This window comes from Manacus candei, unplaced genomic scaffold (assembly GCF_025592945.1).
Source record: "Manacus candei isolate 608988 ecotype Guabito, Panama unplaced genomic scaffold, ASM2559294v1 h1tg000014l, whole genome shotgun sequence".
In the NCBI taxonomy this organism is placed as follows: Eukaryota; Metazoa; Chordata; class Aves; order Passeriformes; family Pipridae; genus Manacus; species Manacus candei.
This window is the reverse complement of record NW_026138062.1, coordinates 3,610,130-3,624,000: the sequence shown is the minus strand read 5'-3', so window position 1 is coordinate 3,624,000 and position 13,871 is coordinate 3,610,130. Positions and strand designations below refer to the sequence as shown.

At 43.3% G+C, this 13,871-nt stretch overlaps 1 protein-coding gene across 9 annotated transcripts in view; it reads left to right on the top strand.

Moving 5' to 3' along the window:
- The first annotated feature begins 1,313 nt into the window (after positions 1-1,313).
- Positions 1,314-13,871, top strand: part of MBNL2 (muscleblind like splicing regulator 2) — a 109,090-nt gene continuing 96,532 nt past the window's right edge. For all 9 annotated transcript variants that reach the window (XM_051780639.1, XM_051780635.1, XM_051780637.1 and 6 more), the window contains exon 1: positions 1,314-1,440. The gene's annotated coding sequence lies outside the window, so the exon portion shown is untranslated. The remainder of the gene's footprint in view (positions 1,441-13,871) is intronic.

Genomic DNA, 13,871 nt, shown 5'->3' with positions numbered 1-13,871 from the left:
CGCTCCTCATACAGCTTCCCCTCAACACCCTTCACCACCTTCAAGGTAGAGGAATATTACCATAGTTTTGCTCATTGGATGTATTCAAACATATTTAACCACGGGGTCTCCTTGAACAGACTGGTTAGAACTGGTTTCTAATTAGCCTTAAAATATTAATTCATCACTCTGCTCATTACTTAAAAAAAAAAAAAAAAACAAAGGGATTTTCTTTTTGTCTCTTTTTCAGCCCCCTAACACCAAAAGTACGTGACTAAGTTGGAAGGGTCAGTTTCTTTCTCAAAATGTAACACATTTTTCAGTAGCAGAAATCTGAATGTTCAGTTGCTGATTCTTGTGGAAGACCTCAGGGACAAACTAAAGGAATTTAGTTGAAATTGAAGTGCAACTGCTTTTTCATTTCTTTTCTGCTCCGCTGCCCTTACATTGGGATGCTGCAGCAGTTAAGACCCACTGAGGACGGGGTAGCTGTAGCCTCACCCCTGGATGTTGCCTGGCTTTCTGGAGAGCCTGTCCAGACTTGGCAATGAATTGTGGGGTTTGTCAGATGAGGTTCCAGCCCTTCAGGCCCGCAGGGTAGGGGTTTGCTGAGATTGTGGGGGGCCAGAGGTCGCTAGGGACACACGGCCGGAGTTGTCAGTGCTCCAACAGCTCCTCTGAACCCCACCTTTAGCTTGATCTGGCAGAAGAGCACAAGCACAGTTCGATCGGCTGGAGGAAAACAGGGAATCAGAGGAGCTGCTCCTCTTTCTGGCTGAGGAATATTCCATGGTTTTTAGGGAAAGGTGTCAAACCATGTTCCAGGGACTGGGAGAAGGGGGCCAGAAGGTTACCCGGGGCCTGCGCTAGCTGCTGTGGGTGGGAGAAGAGAGTCCTTTTTGCCTTTGAACGACACTTCACGGGGACAGAAACTGCTCACGACTTCGGGCCAAAATGCGTGAAGAATGAACCCTGAGAGCCAAGTCACGCGTTTGTTTCCTCCAGAAAACCGTCCACGATAACGGTGACACGCCATGGCTCCAGCAGGCAAAAGGAAGCCGAGCAACACGATGCAAAACCAGGATTTTGGCTGCTCTGAAGCACCGCCCGGCGCTGCCCTCGTTGTTTTGCGGAGGAGACGCTCAGTAGGCAAAACACCGCGGGACCGGCCCGCACTCCCGCCGGCCCGGAGCCCCAGCTCCTCTGATGCCCTTGTGCTGCCGCTTCTGCTCCGGCCCCGGCAGGCAGCAGGACGGTACGGGCTGCGGCGGGCGGGACCGGCCCGGCCCCGGGGCGGTGCGAGCGGCGCTCGGCCCCGGCAGGGAGGGGCCGGACCGCCCCTACGCGAGGAGCCGCCGCCGTCGCGGTCGCGGCGGGAGAGGTGACAAGCCGCCGCTGCGCGGAGCCGCCTCCGCCCGGGTGGGAGAACCGGGTGTCCCCTGCTCCGCGCCCCGCTCCGAGGTAAGGCAGCCGCCCGCGCCGCCTCCAGGTCCTCCCGCGCCGCCGCCAGCCCAGCCCTGCCCCGGGGCTGCTGCGGGGCCGGGGCGCGGGGACAGCCCGTGTCCTCTCGCCGCGGGGCCGGGCCGCGCGGGGACGCGGCGGGTGCGCGGCGGTGGCGGCGGGTCCTTGTCGTGCCCGGCGCCCCGCGGAGGAGCCGCGGCGGCGATGCCGCCGGTCCCGGGGGAGCCTGACGGCGGCGGCGGCCCGCGCCGCCTCCCTGCGCGGGGAGCTGCCGCCGCTGCCCGTCCCGCCACACCTGGTCCCTCGGTCCCTCCTGCCGCCGCCGCCCCGCCGCCGAGGGCGCAGGAAGGCGCCCCGAGCCCCCAGCAGCTCGGGTGCCCCCTGCCCCCGCCGCTCGCCTCCCCTTCGTTTTCCGAGGGGAGCCGCCGCGGCGTGGGACGGGGCGGGAGGCGGCGGGCGCTGCTGCCGGGCCGTCGCGTCTGGTTCAGCGGTGATTTATGGTTTTGTTAACTCAGCATTTGGCACGGGGTGCGAGCGGGGAGAGCGGCGAGCGGGAGTCATAACTTTGTGTTACTTCTGGAAGGGAAATGGAAAGGGCCCTGTGGGGCCGTGGCCGCCCCAGCGGCTTCCTCCAAACCCTCCCTCCCCGCTCCATGCCCGCCCGCTCCAGCCCTGCGGCCGGGGGCTCGCTGCGTCCAGCCGGGAATAGCGCTGGGCACACTGGGGGTCTGGGGGGGGGCACGACACGGGATTGTCACCCGTGAAGGTGAGTGTGACAGGGGGAAAAAACTGTCAGAAATGAAATGTTTTTCTTACTACTAGTTTTGCGTGGAAACACGGTGTATTTATTCCTTGTACGTACGTGTATTTGTCTACATATACACAGAACGTACACACGTATTTTCTGAGCTATGAGAACATTGCCTATAGGCTTCTGTTTCCAGATGTTTTGCTTTCTGTTTCTTTTGGGCATATTTGTATTTCTGCTGGAAGGAGAACAGGCAGCAGTAACGTGGCTGAATATGTATTTGAACGGTAGCATGGAACAACTTGTGTGCCTTTAATTCAGCTGCAGAGGATATCCATGTGGGATTAATATACTTAAGTGATCATGTCACACTGACGTATCTTGTTCAGACTTGTAGATTTTTAAAGCAGTGTGGACTTGTAGGTAGTAGTGGAAGTGTAATTAATTTTAAACATGTGACTTGGCCTAGTACGTATGATTTTAACATGGTATTCGTACCTTGGTAAATATGCACAGATTTAACCATCTGTCCTGTATTTTCCCTTTGTGAGTGCACATACCACACTGCACAAATGAAAAAGGTACCTGTGGTAGGCTTTAGGGCCAAATACATATTTAAACTCTTCTGGGAAATGCTCTAAAGTTACTCTCGAGGAAAACATCTTTCATACAGTTTTTGAGTATGTTTAAAATAAATAAATAATAATAATAATAAAAGATGCTCCAGCATCAATTGTATCAAATATGTCAATTCGTAACTTGTATTTGGTATTAATACTATTTGCATTCATCTGGTATAGCTGATACTGCTGCTGGAAGGCATGTAATTTTTCTCGCTATGGACAAGGCCCTTTTGTGTGGCATCAATCTCATATTTTTAGAGGGTACATGAACCCCTGGGTAGACCCCTGCAGTTTTTCTCTCCCTGTGGTGAGAGAAAAGTAGTGGTGGGGTGCCAGCTAGGGTTGCTCAATTGGATGTCTTAGCAACAGAACTTCTGACACAGGCTGGAGCTCCCAGTTGGGGCACATCAGTCTTTGGCACTTGCCATAGTTGCTGGCTGGCATATGCTATGGCTGATCTACATGTGAGTGCAATTTGGAATAGCAGTGGGCCACAGTAGTGTTTTGCACTAGTGTAAGGGTGTGTTTGTCTGTCTGTGCAAGGTAACCTGCAGCACAGTGCCTGTACAGTAATGTTTTCCTGCAGCTGAAGAGATGGGCTGTTTTGTTGTGGTATCCCTGCTGTCACCACAGGAGTGGTACTTCTGCATAGTGCAGATAGGTGGGTGGATGACATAACATGTGTCACTTCAACATACTTTCCCTCTGCAACTTATCTCCTTTATTATTTACGGCCCCCTCTCTGAAGAAATGGCCTGGTTTTAGTCCACAGAAAACCTGCCAAAATCTCAAATCTTTGGCATTGGTATGTTTGGGTTTGTGATGATGAAATCTTCATTTGAGCATCATTTTCTTAAATTTGGCTTTTACAGAATAACAGTTGTCATAAGAAGATTAAAAATAAAGTCTACTTGCTGCTAACACTTGGTGGGTGAAATTTCCATCTCTTATACTCCAGATGCTCTGCAGTTTCTCTGCTGGTTGCAGAATGTCTAGAATTGTAGTGTGCAGTACTAAACAAACTACTTTTTCTTCTAATCTAAGAATTCTTAAACTGTAGTATACCTGCCATAGCAAAAGTAGTACATGAATCCTGCCACCAGTGGCACATGATTGCTATGTGGAGAACCTTCTTAGTCTTGCTTTTCCTTGGGTTAAAAGCTTGATTACAAGACACTGGAAAAAGATCTGTTAACAATTTATGTTAGGAAGGAAAAAAAGTGTATTAAATTGGTATTCCCATTGCTGCCTGATGGTGTTAGATTTTTTGCATCCTATGGGTAGTTCTTGGAATCTCAGTAACACTGCATGATTATTTTACTCCTTAAGCTGCTGAGTAAAATTATAGAACCTAATTTATTTTTAGGTTTGGCATGTCCACACTGAAACTCATGCCGTGCAAGGTGAATGAACAGTTTGCTTGTTTATATTGCCTTCACTCCCCTCACCCCCCTTTTAATAGGCACTCACAGGTCTTGCTGTAACTCTACTGGAAGGTTTCAGAATTTGGTCCAACTTGACAATAAAAATAGAAATAAAGAACCATGAACCATATTAAACTTGTTATCAAAGAAGGTATTTTTGTGCTGTCAGTCATCAGGGTAGAGATCTCACTCACATGGCTCCAGCCAGTCCTACAATCACATTTATTGCTCTTCTGTAATTTTTTTTTTCTGGCAGTTTATTGTTAGCTCTCTGTGGCTGAACTACGCAGCACAGATGTGAACATGCTCCCTTGGTCTTTGAAGAATTACAAAGTAACCTAGTTGGCTTCCAGATCACACTGTATCTTTCTTGACATCCCTCTATCTTAATTCAGACTTTTCAGTCTACTTATTATTCCTTTCCAGAGGTCTTTTAGCAATTGAATCTTTGCTGGATCACTTTTCCCCTGATGAATTATTATTTATTTCCTTAGAGGCATCCAAGAGATAAAATGACTGATGGATTATTTTTTTCCCCTCCCATTACCTTACTTCAGTATTCTCCCACGTTCATTTGCAAGCAGAGCTACTTAGAAAATGTTCATTAAAATGTCACTGAAGTGAAAGTCAGGCAGAGTGTTAATCCAAAATGCTTTTCAGTTTCAAGTCACTCATTTCTGGTGAATAAACCTTTGAAAACAAAAACAATTTCTTTCTTTTCTGCTGCTGATACTTCCCCTGTGCGTTTTGCTGTCTTGATCATTGTGGTCGGATTATTTGTGATAACTGGGTCTGACACAATTGATTCACTTGTGGCTTTGGAGAAACACAGTATCAAAACACTCAGCTAACTTTGGAATAAAAGTGTAGGGCTCAATCAACTACAGGAGAAGTAGACCTCTTCAAAAATCTTACTATTGAAGAACTCAACAGTTTCTCTTGCCTTGCAGCTACACACCAATGTTTTTAGCTCACATTAGGTGACTAATGGCGATCACGACTGTCAGGGACCATTCCTCTGCGGAGCACAAAGTAGCCCTGTTGCTGCCCAGGGCTGGGGCCACAGAGAGCTGTAAGATTGTGGGTAGGTGTTTGAGCACCGTGAAGATGCAGCCAGGATAATGGTGTGCAGCTGTGTTACTGGGGAAGGACATAACACATTCTGGAGTAATCAGATTTCTGAGATTGGAAGGCTTCATGGGCTGCCTGCAGCGCACTGGGGACGCAGATCACTCTTTGTCTAGATAGAGCTGAGGCAGCAATGCTGTTATTGAGTAGCATTTCACTATGAAAGTATAATGTCAGTGTAAAGTCCAGAAATACTTCTGACCTATGACCCGTTGGGATCATGTATCTTAAAGCAACAAAACCAGGGTCTGTCTGTCTGCAAACTCTTGACTGTTTTCCTCTGCTCACCACTGAATTCCAGGTTTAGGTTTGACTTCTCCTACTCCTCCTTGTTTGGATGGTGCTGCAGCTGTTTGTAATGAAGGGTAAATAGGTCTGTTGTGTCTCCACATTGAGAAAATTTGAGTCTGTTCTAGCTGATTAACCTGATGGTTTGACACTGATATTAGAATGCAGTGTATACAGAAATTGAGCTTTGTAGGTCTTTACAGGGGAAGGATCAAGTGATGGGGGAGCAGCTTCCCACTGCTACCTGTTTCTCCATTGCCCTTAATTTATCCAGGAAGGACCCAAACTGTTCATAATATTTTTATGGTTCCTTTTGAGGTGTCCCCCCCTCCCTGATGTGAGACAAATATTTCATGCCTGATGGTATCAAAAAGGAGGTCTGGGAGGTTGACTGTATATCAGCCCATACCTCCTCTGATAGAAAATAATTTGTAGTATGGGAAGATCCCTCTCCTCTCTTAAGTTTGATGTCCCTGGTCTATAGCACTACGCTTATTTAAGTGCGCCAACAGTTGGCTTTATTACTTATCTTTTTCATGAACAGGGGACTTGGCACTAGCCAGTGGTTGCTCAGGACAGTATATCCATGGTGAGTTTCTTCAGCAATGGTAGGACTGTCACATTTTCAAGGAGAAAGAAGACTTCCATTTTGTTAATGATTTAAGACTGGAAGGAGTATGGATTGAGTTCACAGGTCTCAGAGAGAAAAAAAAAACACCCTGTTTTAAGGTGCCACCATGTCTAAATGTACTCGACTTGAGCAGTGTAAGCTGGCTGGTGGATATGGGTGAGGCGTGTTTTTGTTTCCTGAGGGGGCTTTCCAAGTGAGCACAAGGTTTTCACAAAGTAGAGTATTTACCTGCTGTCCAGTATGTCTGTATGGACATCATAGGCCCTGATCATGGAAGGCCCTATCATAGGCTTTGATGCATAGTTATTTCAGCATTTACCTGCCATTCTCAATTTGGGAATTTCTGTCCTATGTGTGTGTATAGTGAGATACCAAAAACATCAGAGTGATTTTGGGGTGTCTTACTGCAGTAATGGTTGTCAGAAGTTGACTGTGGTTTTGATCACTACTAATGTGTGGGCCCTTACCCTGCTGTTGTTTGCAAGTGCTAAAAGATTTTGGAGTTTCTCACTCTTTGCTGAGGCTTTCTGGTTCCTAGGAAACTGGTCATGCTTTCACTTGCTCGAATGAGGCGCTGCTCTTTCCGTAACTGCAATAGTGTTGTGATATCCATAATGTTCAACTCCTCTGTCAAGCATTAGGTCAAAAATATGATCAGCTCTGCAGGTGGGACCAGATGTGACCTGTGAAGGTGCCAAGGGGACTATGAGGAAACTGGCATTTTATTAAAAAACAGAAGAATGTGAGTTTGGGGGACTTCAGCATGTTCAACCTTGTCAATATATCCATTGAAATTCCCAAGATTGATAATTCTGGGACATTTTGCTACCTTCTATTGCAAGATATTAATGCTAGCCTTCCTCAAACTGTTTGTTTATTGTAGTTTTTAAGTGAATAACTGTTAGCTTTGGCTTTTCAGGTTAATGAAATCTAATAAAAGTTCATTACTATAGGTACCTTAGATTTAATGTTTGCAAAACAGGTGAATTAAGTACTACTTCTGTCTGCTTGTGCCTGGGTTTTGGACTCTGTATTCTGAGAAGGGGGAAAAAAAGACATGGGATATATATGTCATCTAGACATCTCTGGGTGATGCAATGTACATCAGGTATTTCACTCTTGGGATTCTGTATTGCCTGTTGGCAGTTCAGAGGTATGTCTTATGTTACTCAATTCGTTCATTTAATTTCATAATGCTTTATGCTCTTTACTTCCTGTTTGTGGTGGAATGTATTTCTGCTGCTACTTGCAGCTATTAGAAAGTATCTGATTTCACTGGTTCTTTTCGTAATTCTTTGAAAAGCCCATTCCATTTTGTACCATGGCAGATGAAGTGGGCTGTGTCATTCACATTGCTGGGTGCTACAGAAGAGGGTTGTGATTCTTTTTGGAGGTGTAAGCTGTTGAATCCTGGGAATAGTTAGAACTGGATATGCCTCCTATGGGAGCAGTGGTGAGTGTGGACAGGAAGGATGAAGGCATAATGGTAAGATTAAGGCACATTCTGTCAGAAGGAGGTAGTGTTGGTGGCTTCAGTCAGTCTTTTTTTTTTTTTTTTTTTTTAAATAACCCGTCCTTGCTGTTGTGAATTAGAGGAAGGGAGAAGAAAAATCTATCCACTTCCTGAGCTGTAAAGAGGCCTCTTGACTAATGGTATGGCAATAACTGGAGGCCAGAGATGGGTGGAGCTCGGTACTCCTGCCTCACGAAGCAGCAGAGCAGTTTGGTCATCTGAATTGTGTCGATGGCCTTGGGGCTGACAGGAGGATTATTACAGCACCGTTCTTGCTTTCTAAAAGGCTTACATCATTTTTCTTTACAAATTTCAAAGATGACTGAAGTGTTTTTTCTTATGTGATACCAGCAGTTCTAAACCTGTTAGAGTTGGTCCCTGCTGCTGCTAAGTCCCTGATGGAGTTTGCTGCTGGAAACAAACTGGGATGGGGGAAAATGTCAGTCAGTGCAGAACTGTGCAGAAGGCTTTTAGGATTGAGATGATGAATTTTCTATACAGGAGGAATAACTTGAAACTGCTGTAGTTCCACTGTACTTACTTCCGCAAGTGGTTTCTTAGTTTCATGTTGCTTTCTGCATAATAGACTGAAGCAGAATAAATGGGATATCTTTAAAGATATCCCGTTTTTTGGTTGGTGGGTTGTTTGTTGTTTTTGTGGGTTTTTTTGAGCTGCCAGTACTTTGGAAGTTACCTTGTCTCAAAAGGAAATCTTAGGAGATGGCTACAATTAGAAGCATCTGCATGAAATTTTGGGTTCTTTGAAGGACCTATAAAGAACTCTTATAGATAAGCACAGGTAACTTCATTTTTTATTGTTAGGTGGCTTGGCATGTCTTTGTAAAATGGAGGTGCATTCACTACGCAAAATATCTGAGAGTACTGAAATAGAAAGGTCTAAAATTCTGTGGACATTTCTGTACAGGATCCAGAGCTTTTAACCTATCCCTTCTGTCAGCAGTACAAAGAGGAATCAAAAGAAGTAAATGCAAAACATCTGAGTGATAGTCCCTTATATATGCTGCCAGTAGTAAAGGGAAGAGAAAGCTAGAAGTCTCTCTAGTTCATCCATTATGAATTGAGCAAATGGTCACAGCTTTTGTTAAAGGCAGTTCTAGGTCAGATGAAGTCCTGTTGCCATGTCTAGATCCAGTGAGGAGCTACTTCTATGAACAGGGGTCTAGGCTGAGGGAGCTAGGCTTCTTTAGTTGGATGGAAAGTAGGGTGAGGGACAGTCCAGTAGCTGTTTACAGCTACTAGAGGATGATTATGAAGATAATAGGACCAGACTGTACTTAGTAGTGCCAGATGACAGCAAGGGACATTGACAACAAATTGTTTCTTTGGAGATTCAGGTTGGATGTTAGGAAAATCTTGTTACTAGGAGAGTAGTGCAGCACAGCAGCAGGTCATCCAGAGAACCAAGTATCTGCCCTCTGAGCTTTTCAGAACTCACCAAGGCAAAGCCACTCTTGATGATAGTTTTCTCTTGAGTCAGAGGCTGGACTAGGTAACCCCCTGAGGTTTCTTACAACCAAAGTTTCAAGTAGACTGGCTCAAGTGAAGAATTTTTTAGACAACTTTGGATTGAGCTGACCAGCTACTGTGGGATGCCTGGTGGTAAATTTAATTTCATATCCTCAATACAGCTTTTGTAGTTCATACAATAATGATTCAGTGAACTATACTGAGATTAGTATTGTTGACCAAAGTATTCATGACCTGAGGACCAGCAGAATGTTTTTGTCCACAGGTTTCTTTTGGTCTCACCTGTCCCAGAGGGAAGGGGCAGAACTCTGATGGTTAATACTGCCCAAACAGGCAAACCCGTGGGTCAGCTGAAAATAGCTTCAGGGGATGAGGTAGCACTACAATTGCCAAGAGGGCAGGTGGTCTGCAGTGAAATTTTACTTATGATCTTAAGTTCATAAGACTATATACCCCACAGCAAAAAAGCTGTGTAATCTTTATCTTTTACTTTTTCTCTGCAGACCTCTTTGCTTAGTACTACCTTAAAGTAAACCAAAGGTAGCAGATAGGATACCTTCTATTCTTGTTTTGGCTCCACTAATATGTACTAGTGGTCATATTTTATCGTTATTAGAGTTGGTATGAGGGGGGATAGCCAAATAAATGGCTTTGTCAATTTATAACACTTTTTTTTTTTTGAGAGCAAGGAAGAGGAGAGTCTGAGAAAAATTCAGAAGAGATGAAGTACACTGTGTTAGAAAGCTGGATGCTATCCCCTTACAGGCATTTCCCTACAAATAAACTCTCCCTTCCATCTTTGAATCTCTGGTGAATGAAGCCGTGTATGCATTTTGATTTTTGAGGCATTCTTTCTGTAATTTACTTAATTTTTTCTGGGATTAAATATTAATGTGCACTACTTGAAACATGCTGTCTTCAGAGGTCATGCTTTTGGATGCCATTTTATCCCACACAGTGCTTCTGCTAGAGGACCTTGTTTCTTACCCTGCATTACTCATACTTGTTTACTTATTTTTTTCAGAGTGAAAACAATTCTTGTTTCTCTTTGTATGTACAGCTACTTATTTCTTGGTTTCTGTTACATGACATTAGGGAAACTGAAGATTCATGTCCATGTATGTAGTATTATGTGGCAGAGTAATTAGGTAAAGATCCACGTGTAGTGTTTAAAAGCATTATACACCAAAGTATTTCTGACACTTCACAGTACTGAAGAGAGCAAGCTGAAACAAAGCAACCTGTTTTGAGGTACAAATGGAAATTTGGTGCAAAACTCATGACTGAATGCATGTAAGTCTGATGTTTAAAGAAAAGCTGGCTTGTATGAACACACACACAGACTTCACAAAACAGAGCTGCCTGCTAACCAAAAGACTACTTGCTTGCCAACAGTTCACTTGGCATAGCTTTCTCCTACCTGTCATCCATACTTCACAGAAAGAAATAAAACCCTGTACTTTTATAGTCCAGGCCTTCTCTTCTTGCCAAAGTAATGCTTTGTTAATTATATGGAGTCCTCTGCTCTTACATGTGCAGGTTATTAATTGCTGTAAAGGGGTGAGGGATTGAATCCTACTCTTACTGATTTTAAAAAACAAAAATTATCCAGTTGGCTCTTGTTTGCTGTAAAGTTTCCTGGAGCCTATTTTCTCTACTTACAGTGGAGATTGCTTGCTGATTTTTCCTGCTTGCCCCTGAGCATATACCCTACAGACAGGCTGTTAAGTGGCAGCTTGTAGGGAAATAGGAGGCAGCATCACCTGTTAAATAGCGTTGGGTTGTTTTACACCTGTATTGCAGTAGTGTGCAAAAACAATAGGGTAATTTTAATGAATTAGAAAGAGTGAATTGAATTATTTTTGTGCTAATCAAAGATGGGAAAATTCAAAATGTAGCTTGGTTTCAGTGGCATCTTTTCCCCTTTGGGTTTATAATGGAGTAATAAAATAGAGCTTCTGGATTTAAAGGATAATTAGAGATTCTCATTACATCACTGGTTGGAAGATGTATTATTTGGAGGCATTGCTGGATTTACATGCAGGATTTTGAATACAATTGAGGTTGATAACTGAAGCTTCATAGAAGATTTTAAAAATATTTTTTTTACCTGCAGAAAACTTAATTGGAATACATCTCTCATGTAGTTATGTGAAGTATTAATTTTGGTCATTTAGGAACATTTTGAAGGACAAATCTTGCTCCTGTTTCTTCCCAGTAGGTTGGAAATCCACAAGATAAGGGGCAGAAGTCTAATATTTGCATCCTCCACCTATGCTCCTTGAAACACAAAGAGGGTTTTACTATGCTCACGTCACTTTGTGGCTGAGGTTAGTAGGTTTTATGAAAAGGTGATTTATCAAATGGTTTCCTCCTGTTGTGGGTTTGAATAGGAACTACTCCAAATCTGAGGCCAGAACAATGGCTGTGGAGGAAATTAGTCATGGAAGGATCTGTGGAGGAAGGAGCATGTTTTTATCAGCAACAGAAGAACTTCTCAACACATGGGAGTCTTACTAAAGATGACTTATGCATCTGAGTAGTGACAATTTACACCTTTATATTGTTTCCAGTTGAGTTTTTAAGACGTAAAGGTACAACATGTTTTCTTCTTAATTTGACACATTTGGAAAATATTCTTCATAACCACTTGGTTTCAAAATACATTTTTATAAACGCTTAAGCATTTAGTGTTTATTTCAGCCAAAGTCAAAGGCTTGGGAGGCTTCCATCAGATAATTCCCTGGTTGCGGTAGATATTGTACAAACTAGGGGGGCATGAAGTCAGTTAGCAAAGAGAAGGATTTATCTTGAATTTATGATACGTGTTGCTGGCTAAATGATGCTTGTGCTTTTACCCTATGATTCCTTGTGATTTATAAAACAGATTCTGAGTAGGGTTCAGCAGCTGAAGGTAAAGGATTTCTCTTTTTTATATTTTACATTCTGCTAGATGATTTGGGAAGATTTATTCTGAAAAGAATATTTCTGAGGAAACAGTTACATTTTTGGATGGGTAAAAGTACCTAAATATATGGCATCTGAAATGGCACTAGACAATTTTATATCTGGGACATCTAGGTAGGGCTGGCAGATATAAGACATACCAGCAACCCAGTCCTTCCAGCAGTGGCCACTGGAGGCCAACAGAAATTCCCTGGGATATCTAGGAGGTACTAGATATCTGTGTTTGGATGACTGAAATTTAAATTTTAATGTTTTAACATTTCGGTATTTCAGATAAGCAAACTGCAAACACCTTTTTTACATCTGTCAGGAGAAATAATAGAATCACTTTCCTGAAAAAGCTTTTGTGCAATTCTGTGTTCTAAGAGTAAGGCAATTTAAATGCCAATTTATTTTACCTAGCTTATTATTTTGCTAGTTTATAGTACCTAGCTTACAGGTTATTTTACTGACCTTTCCTCTCCCCAGAAAGGTCCACGTCCAAAATGAAAAAGAAAATCAGGAGGAGAATCCCAGTCCAACTCCTCTTATGTTAATTTGGTGTCAATCAGTTATTCAGAGGAGGAAGGTGTGAGTGAGTGCAAGGACTGATGTTCAGTCAGGGGAAAAAAAAGCCCTGGAACATGTTCAGCATAGCTTAGAGAACAAGCTTATGTAGCTTATATAGCAACATAGCTGGAACATGCTTATGGCAAGCTGAGGATTTACACCAAAGCTGTAACTGTACATTGTCAAAATAGAGGTGTCCTTTAGCTATAGGATAATGTCTTCAGTTATTTGAAATTAATTTGAAAATCAAAAGGGCTATTGAGTGCATGTAACTAAAGTGTCTAAATATTTATATTCCTAATAAAGGTTGTTCTGTAGTAAGATTTTATCTCTTACATGTTTAATGAAGGACACGGTAGAAGAAGCCTAAGTGTGACCATCTCAGGTAACCAGTAGAGAAACACAGATGCTTTTAGGATATGATGGAATCTCTTAGAATAGCTGCTTTGGGATAGGATGAATCACAGCCCACAAATGCCTATTTCTCTTCAGTGACTATAAAGAGAGAGGGGGAGTAAAGTGACTCAGTAAAATGTAGTTGTGTATATTTGGTCAAATATAGTTCAAGCTAAATGCATGAGGCTAAAATCCAGAGGCAGCTCAGCTTTCCATGGCACCCAGTATATGTGTCTCAAACACTCAGCAACAAAAGTTTGGTTGGAGTGTACTGCAGTTCTCCTCTGGCTGATGCCTTCATCACCCTTCCTGACTAGAACCACCCTGTGAAGGAATGGTGCATGTGTACTTAGTTTTCATCCTGATGGGCAATTGGTGTCCCACTATAATAAAGTCAGGATGCAGACTGGATGTGTGTCTGAACCCATGTATTTGGATCTCACAATTTAGACATGGTTTAAATTCCTTGTGCAAGCGGCGGAAGGAGAGAGAGCATTTGGAAGTCCTCCAGGAGCCACCTTAATTTTGGTAAGATTGATTCCTAACATATAACTTGAATATTTGCTTGCTTCTATGGTGTGTTTTCATTTTATATTTCAGAATATATGATGAAAATAGAATAGTCTGGTTTCGTTTCTAAACACAATCTCCAGTTTTTCTAGATTAGGGAGATGTT